Here is a 9196-nt window from a genome sequence, read left to right on the forward strand (position 1 = left end):
CTGTTGCCCCCCCCCCCCCCCCCCCCCCCTCTCCCACCTTCTGAATCCATGGTCCAACCTCCCTGGTTTGAATCTCTTGTCATGTGCTATCCATCTCAGAACCCCTGTCTGCTTCTCCAATTTGTGTGTTTTTACTACTCTGTTCCATATGGTCAAGGTGCATTTGGTGATTGGATCTAACAGTCCCTCTTTCTCTTTGAATAGTTCCCTATCTCCCACCAGAGCTTGTACCTTGTATCCCTCCCCTTCTTTTTCAATGTCTTTCCATCTTGCCTCATACTTGTCGTTACACCAGCATGTCACTGCTCTCAGTTGTGCTGCATAATAGTAATCTTGTAGGCTGGGTACTGCCATCCCTCCCTCTTCCTTTGGTAGTTGTAGTGTTTTATATCTGACCCGTGGTCTTCTCCCCGCCCATATGAACCTCGATATCAGTCTGTGCTATATGAATTGAAAATGGGGGACCCTGATGGAAACAAGACAAACGTCTTTCTCAGGTCTGCATCCCCTTAACAATTGTATGTATTGAGCCGTACTGTATTGTACCCATTCTGAAATCTGTTAAATAAAGTTTTCATTCATTCATTCATCTGTCCCACTCCCTGAATTGATTCTGTGGTATTTGTATCGGTAGTGACTGGAACAGGTACAGTAACCTTGATAGTATGTTCATTTTAATGACCTCTATTCTTGAATTGAAGTCCAAGGGCATTACTGTCCATCTCTCTAAGTCTCTCTTGATGATCTGATTTATCTGTGTATAGTAGTAATAGTAGTGTTATAATTTACTATCTAACTGAAATATACAGTATTCACAGTATCACAGTATTCACATAAGGTGCAGTATGCATAAGGTAGTGTTATTGTCCTCCTTGGGTTCCTATTAGTTCTAGTTGGATGTCTGGCAGCAGTCCCTGCCCACTGTTGTCGAGCCTGATGGCCGCTGGTATGAAGGACTGTCCGAGGCGGTTAGTTGAGTGTCGGGGGGGTTATGAGTCTGTGGCTGAACGTGCTTCTCATCTTGACTAGCTCGTCGTAGAGGGGGTGGGAGGGATTCTCCAGGATAGCAGCCAGCTTCCTTCTCATCCCCCTCTCTGCCATCACCTCTAGTCTGACCAGCTCGACTCCCACCACGGAGCTAGCCTTCCTCACCAGCTTGTTGAGCTTGTTGGTGTCCCTCGATTTGATGTAGCCCCCCAGCATGCCACAGCATAGAAGAGGACGCTGGAGGGCGGCTACGTGGCGTAGTGGGCAAGGCGCTCGCCACGAAATACTGGAGACGCTGGGCTCGCCTGTTCGAGCCCAGCGCTCCACATTTGCTTTCAGTTTAGCTGGTCGTTCATACTAATACACATTGGCCGTATTAGGGGGTGGGAAACTGATGGGTGGGGATCGGGCGTTGTGGACAGCGACTCCTACAGGTCGGTTGGTGCGCCTGCGCAGTAGAATCAGGAAGTGTCGGGGGCAGCGTGAGCCTCCCACGCGTTACTCCTCGCCACTGAGAGATCGAGCTGCGCAGGTGAAAAGATGCGACTGCTGTTACCTCAAGTACCGGAGGGGACTTGTGCTATGTATGACTTAGTCCACATTGCAGCCGGCTTGTGGGAGGCAAGAAACAGCGTCCGTGACAGGGGAGGGTTGAATTGGATGATATGAAATTGGGATGGGAGAAAATATAGAAAATGGGAGAAAAAGTGGATCAAAAAAAAAGAAGAGGACGCTGGCCACTACAGACTGGTAAAATGACTGCAGCAGTCTATTGCAAACATTGAAGGACCTGAGTCTCCTCAGGAAGAACAGCCTGCTCTGTCCCTTCCTGTAGAGGGCCTCTGTGTTGTCCGACCAGTACAGTTTATTGTTCAGGTGTACCCCAAGGAACTTATATGAGTCCACCTCCTCCCCTCGGATGGTGATGGGAATCGGGCAGGCCCGGGAGAGGCCCCACCTGGGTACCTGGCAACTCTGCATTCTAGTCCCCAAACGGGATTTGAACCCAAGACCTTGCAACAGTGTTAACCACTGCCCCACCGTGCCGATCAGGGGTTCAGGTTAGAATTAGGGTCAAAAGGTCAGGGTTTCAGAGTTAAGGTCAGGCATGTATCGGAGGTTAAGTCAACGCAATGTCCTATGTCCTATTAATTAATGTCCTATGAAGCTATAGTAATACAAACTGTGTGTGTGTCCTGTTGGAAGTTGGAGACAAAATAAAACAAACCGGGATGGTGTCATTAATATAATGGAAAGACGTGTGGGATGAAGCAACACTGCACACACACACACACACACACACAGGCACACACGCACACAGGCACACACGCACACACACACACACACGCACACACACACACACACACACACACACACACATACACACACACACACACACACACACACACACACACGGTTAAGGTCCCACTCCCTGCTCCACCCAGACAGTGTTTACATTCTAAGCAGAAGGCTTCATCTCAGTGACGAAGTATCTTTACGTCATTTCCATTGAGCAAGTAACAGCGTATCATTACAATACAGCGTATTGGGCATTGTAGTCTATTGAATAGTGAACAGAACAATGCATTATCACTATTTGAGAAGGTGGCGTTGGGTGGTGACAGAATCTGGTATGTGCCTGTCGTAATCCCCAAATCTGGATGGGAATGTCTGGGCTTGGGGGGGGACACTGTCCACTGTGTCCAGGTGTGCTCTTGAGCAAGGGACTTAAACCTCCAACTGCTCCAGTGGAGCTGCTCAGAGGCCGGCAGTAGAAGACAGGTTGTACCAAAGTCTGATTTATAGAGAAATCTGTTCTCTCTACCGCCATCTTGCTAACTGGGATTAACAAGACCAGACCCCTATCTCCTTGAATGGGGAGCCGTCCGTATCTAAGAATTGATTAATTTGGTCAAAAAGGACAATATTGTGATTGAAAGATTCCTATTTTCCACTTAGACCAGCTTCTACTCATGTACCATCTATTGGTTTCTGCCACAGAGTCCTTATTTACCATGGCAACCACCCACTGCGATTCCTAGCGTTTCATTGGCAAATAGTTATTCATTTTAAAACTCCAATTTCATCTCAAAATGCAGTAAACTATCATTTCTTCTCAACATAAAATCATATCACATTTAATTATTTTCTTTGAATATGTTTGTTTTGTAGCAAGTGGTTTCATCTTTAGCGTTAGTGATTTCCCCCATTTCTAAACGACCATGGTCATTTTTATTAGACTGTCTCTGGCTGAACTGTCAATGTGTGTGATTGCAGAGTGTGTAAAACCAGGGTGTTACTGAAGAAAATGAAATGTTCTCAATGAACCCTCCCTTGGCAAATAAAGGTACGACAAATGTAGTGAATAGAATTTTATCTGTTTTAAATATGTGCATGGATTAAAGGAACAATCCCATTTTTTCATTGCGGTTTAGCCTACTTTAAAGCTATTTATACTAGTATAGTAGGCTAAATCGCAATGGAAAAAACAGGGTTGATCCTCACAAACAGGTTGTTTGCCAAATATGAGAAAGTAGGCCAAAAAACCACGAGTGTGAAAGAAAATAAATTAATGTGATTCATACCGGTTCACCTTAACCTTCTGTAGTGTGGACTGTCGTAGTGAAAGGGTTAACCTTCTGTAGTGTGGACTGTGTGGTAGTGAAAGGGTAAACCTTCTGTAGTGTGGACTGTGGTAGTGAAAGGGTTAACCTGTAGTGTGGACTGTGTGGTAGTGAAAGGGTTAACCTTCTGTAGTGTGGACTGTGTGGTAGTAAAAGGGTTACCCTTCTGTAGTGTGGACTGTGGTAGTGAGAGGGTTAACCTGTAGTGTGGACTGTGTGGTAGTGAAAGTGTTAACCCTTTGTAGTGTGGTAGTGAAAGGGTTAACCTTCTGTAGTGTGGTAGTAAAAGTGTTAACCCTTTGTAGTGTGGTAGTGAAAGTGTTAACCCTTTGTAGTGTGGTAGTGAAAGTGTTAACATTCTGTAGTGTGGTAGTGAAAGTGTTAACCCTTTGTAGTGTGGTAGTGAAAGTGTTAACCCTTTGTAGTGTGGTAGTGAAAGTGTTAACATTCTGTAGTGTGGTAGTGAAAGTGTTGACCCTTTGTAGTGTGGTAGTGAAAGTGTTAACCCTTTGTAGTGTGGTAGTGAAAGTGTTAACCCTTTGTAGTGTGGTAGTGAAAGTGTTAACCCTTTGTAGTGTGGTAGTGAAAGTGTTGACCTTCTGTAGTGTGGTAGTGAAAGTGTTGACCTTCTGTAGTGTGGTAGCGAAAATGTTAACCCTTTGTAGTGTGGTAGTGAAAGTGTTAACCCAGGGGGGAGCATGAACAGGTCCAATCACATCCCGGAAAACACATTTGCATAATGACAAAAATGGGTCAAATCATTACCGTCAGCAACAGTGATGTCGTTGTTTCAATGCGCTTAACTAGTCCAGACATATCTTCACACTACATTCAGTGCTGTAACAGAGCAGAAGGAGAAAGGTCTGGAGAGAACTATTAGCATTTCATCCGTTCACTTTGCCGCCATCTTGCTAACTGGGACAAACTAGACCAGACCTCATATCTCTTTGAATGGGGAGCCGTTCCGTATCTAACAATTGGTCGAGAATTGATTAATTTGGTCAAAAAGGACCAATTTAGACCAGCTTCTGCTCATGTACCATCCATTGGTTTCTGCAAACAGAGTCCTTTGTTACCATGGCGACCGCTCACCATGCGATCCCCGGCCTTTCATTGGCAAATAGTTATTCATTTGTCTTTAAAACTCACATTTCCCCAGCAGGTCTAGTGCAAATACATGTACAAAACATTTGGAAGATCTTTCTTATGCTGAGTGGCATCAGCTCCTGCACAGTCTGTGTCCCAGTTGTCTCAAAGGTAAAACAAAGAAAAGGGAAGTTCCACCACTAAGCAACATTAAACTCATTTACCAGCTTGAACTGACTCATTGTCTCTGAGTGGCTGTGCAGAAGCCATCTGCTTAGAGACATCGGCAGCAGGAGGTGCTAGTTTGGTAGAGCCAGACATAATGATGCCCAACCCTCAACCCTCAACTCCATTTTCGAAGAACTACAATAGGCGGGTGATTTTTATTTCCTGATAGCTCGATCATCTCTCTATCAGCTCCTCTCTCTCTCTCTCTCTCTCTCTCTCTCTCTGTCTTGCTCTCTCTCTCTCTCTCTCTCTCTCTATCTCTCTCTCTCTCTCTCTCTCTCTCTCTTTGGTAGGGGTGACTACCTTTTGACTGCCGTTGTCTGATGCCCGCAAACAGGCAAGAGGCAGATGACGATGTAAAACCCAAACCGGGATGTTTAATGATAAACAGCAGACAGGTAGAATACAGGAAGTGTGGGTGTTTGGCTGACTAGACAGTCAACAAGTCAAGTCAAGTGTTTCTTTATTAATCCCCTTGGGGGACATTCACGTGTCATAGCAGCATGGGGGAGGAGGGAGGGGAGGTACAGGCAGAAAGAAAATATAATAGAAATAATAATAATAATAATAATAATAATAATAATAATAATAATAATAATAATAGAGTAGAATATAATAAAAAAATGGGTCTTATACAAGACTCCAAATGCTCCTTATGTACAAATGGGGACGAGGGGACATTTATGCACATGTACTGGGACTGCCCACCAGTTAAGATATTCTGGAAAGAGGTGACCCAGCAATTATCAAATCTCTTAACTTGGAATATACCTGTACACCCCTCTGTATTACTGCTGAATGATGTCTTTGAACATGCAGTACATCCACAGCTAAAGAGATTGGTTTTATCGGGTATCACAGTGGCTAAAAAGCTGATAGCATCACGATGGTTCCAACCGGAAAAAATTTGCCGAAAGGTCTGGATTATTACATATCTCGATGTGATCTATCAAGAAATATCTACAGCAAGAATTTTGGGTCTCAATGAATCCAAAATGACATTGTGGTTAGAAGTGGTGGAGAAAATAAAAGCTAGCATATAATGGTAATGTCTGGATAGGAGCGAGGGAAAATGGATGGATTATCCAATGGGGGGTCCGGGAGGCGGGGGGTACGAGCTGGAGCATATGTGTGTAGGTTTTTAAGATAACAGGTATTAAGGGTATATCCTGTATAAGACAATTAACTAAAATGTGATTTCATTGGATGTGCACTGTCAACTAATGCTTGTATATCTTATCGTGTGTTGTCATGTTTGTTTATGTGTTTGTTTAAAAAAATTATTAAGAAATAAAATACAAAAAAAAGAGTAGAATATAATATATAAATAGTCATAATAACTAGTGAAAGTAGTGGCTAGATATGATGGGGAAACAAACACTAACAATCAAGCAACTAACCTCGTCTCCACTAGCAAACTGGTCAGACTACTGCTTGACCTGACCCCTAGAACCCACCTCACCCCTGCCCACTTTGACAACCTAGGATGGCTTAGAGCAGACGACAGAGTACAGCAACTTGCAATGGGCCTGGTCTACAAGATACACTCCACGACCAAGGTACCCATGTACATGTCAAAATACTTCCCAAAGGTCAGTGAATACCACGATCACAACACCAGAGGGAGCTCCACAAATCATGTTAAACCCAGATTCGGCTCAAACAAGGGACTAAACACGTTTCACAATTATGCCACATCAATGTGGAACGCCCTACCCAAAGCTGTAAAGGAATGTGAATCACTACCCACTTTCAAAAACACTCTAAAAAACACCTACGGGAGACTGCAATTCGAAACTGGCCCCTACAAATGTCCTAACACAACCCCCCCCAATGTACAGTAAATTACCAAGTATGGTCTTGTCAATATTCCAATGTACAGTTTTGCTTGTTCAGTTGTACAGTGTCCCCCACCCACCCATCCTACCCAACCTCCCCCCCACCCACCCAACCACCTCCAATGTACAGCCCCCCCCTCCACCTACCCAACCTCCTCCAATGTACAGTTTCCACGTCAAATGTATATACTCTCTTTTCTGGACTCTTTTCGTATCACAAACAGTACTGTATTTGCAAATCTGGTATGTCATAAATGTATAGATGTAGCAGTACTGTATCTGTATGTCATGTATGTCATATATGTTATGATGAATTGAAAATGGGGGACCCTGATGTAAACAAGACGAAAGTCTTTCTCTGGTCTGCATCCCCTTAATATGTATTGAGCTGTACTGTACTGTACCCATTCTGCAATCTGTTAATAAAGTTTTCAATCAATCAATCAATTTCAATCAATCAGCCAGGGTTTAGCTGTCTGGCACACAGTGAGCATCTCCATTGTCTTTAGAACCTGGTCAGACCTGGCTGGACCCCTTTCACAAACTGGCCAGACCTGGCCAATACCGGCTGGGAATGATCATATGTATCATATGATTTAGCTTGTGTAGTGTACCACAGTTGGTGGTGAGAATTTTGAAAGGTTGCCTAGCAACCGGAGAGCGTACAAGAAATACAATGGAGACATGAACCCAACCATACCCTACCATGCTAGACCATGGCTAGCCCCAGCCAGGCTGAACATAGCTAACTGGGGGAACAGAAGTACACAGAGGGGTAATGACTAATAGAAGGGGGACTGAAGTGCACGTGAGGGAATGCTGGGGACATCTGCTGGGTCTGCAGGGGAAAGACACAAGGAGGGAGGGGAGACCTCACAGCCATGACACCTGCACTTTAAAGGCCGGCATGGTGGCGCAGTGGTTAGCGCTGTCGCGTCACAGCAAGAAGGTCCAGGGTTCAAACAGAAAGAAGGTTCAAACCCCAGCAGGGGGCCTTTCTGTGTGGAGTTTGCATGTTCTCCCCCTGGTTTGCATGCGTTTCCTTCGGGTACTACAGGTTCCTCCCACACCACATGCTAGGTTTCCTGCCATTGCCCTTGACCACTGCGATATATATATAAGGAAGCCATGACTGCCTATAACGAGTGGCAAGAAAGCACTATTTTTCTAAGATTATCACAGAGAATGCTGGAAACTCTAGAATATTATTCTCAGCCATTGACCAGCTACTCAACACTGCCCCCACCCCTCCACAGTCATGTCCATCAAAATGTGAAGAACTAGCATTATTCTTCCATAACAAAATAACTTAAATTAGAGCCAGCAATAGTCCTAGTGAAAGGGTTGACCTTCAATCAATCAATATCAATCAATTTAAAGGTAGCTATAAACAAGCACTTATGGACACTTATACAACGGCATGCAAATTTATCGATTCTGATTGGCTGAAACAGTCCATTTACACGCCTTTATTGGCAACAATCCACGGTCCTGGGCTCAGGACCCGCCCACAACCGAATCACATAATCACTCCGCCGGCTCACTCCGGGAGGCCTGTAACTGTTCCGCAACTGTAAGTTACTTCCGGGGTAGGCCTGATTGGCCCCGACAGGCACGTGACGCGCAACTTTCTCTGCCGCGCGGCATGCTCCGAGGAGCGGAGCGGCAGAGCTTGCGGAATTATGTAACCGCCCTAATCCGCCATGATTTTCATTCGGCGCTTCAGCTCACCTGGCAGAGCAGCGGTCCTGCGGTCCTGCGGTCCGTTGTTGACGAGTTCGAATCCCATCAATTTATTTTTTTTAACGTGATTTTTTTTTTAACGTGTATTCTTTCGCCGGTTAAGGTTAGGCATGGTTAAGGTTAAGGTTAAGGTTAGGCATTGTTTCGGAGTTGGTTAAGGTTAGAACGGTTAAGTTTAGGCGCTGTTAAGGAGCTGGTTAAGGTTAGAGTTTGTCTTAGAGAATGGCAATATTCTTTCTATGGTTAAGGTTAGGCATGGTTAAGGTTAAGGTTAAGGTTAAGGTTAGGCATTGTTTCGGAGTTGGTTAAGGTTAGAACGGTTAAGTTTAGGCGCTGTTAAGGAGCTGGTTAAGGTTAGAGTTTGTGTTAGAGAATGGCAATAGACAGCCTATTTCCGCGCGACAGCTCTCAGCAGCCTCGTTGCGCGTCCTGAGTTTGCCGCGTCACGTGCCTGTCGGGGCCAATCAGGCCTACCCCGGAAGTAACTTACAGTTGCGGAACGGGTACAGGCCTCCGGGAGAATGTTGATAGCGCCAGAATGTTGATAGCGCCATAACGACTAAATATGAAGCGATTCTGTCAAGGGGAATGTGTTAGTCCTTTAAACAATGTTGGATGATGTAATTGATGGGTCTTGAGTCAATCTAGAACAAAAGAAAAATCGCGGATTGATTGATTGATTAATTGATT

This window comes from Notolepis coatsorum (assembly GCF_963971535.1).
Source record: "Notolepis coatsorum genome assembly, chromosome: 1".
Taxonomy (NCBI): Eukaryota; Metazoa; Chordata; class Actinopteri; order Aulopiformes; family Paralepididae; genus Notolepis; species Notolepis coatsorum.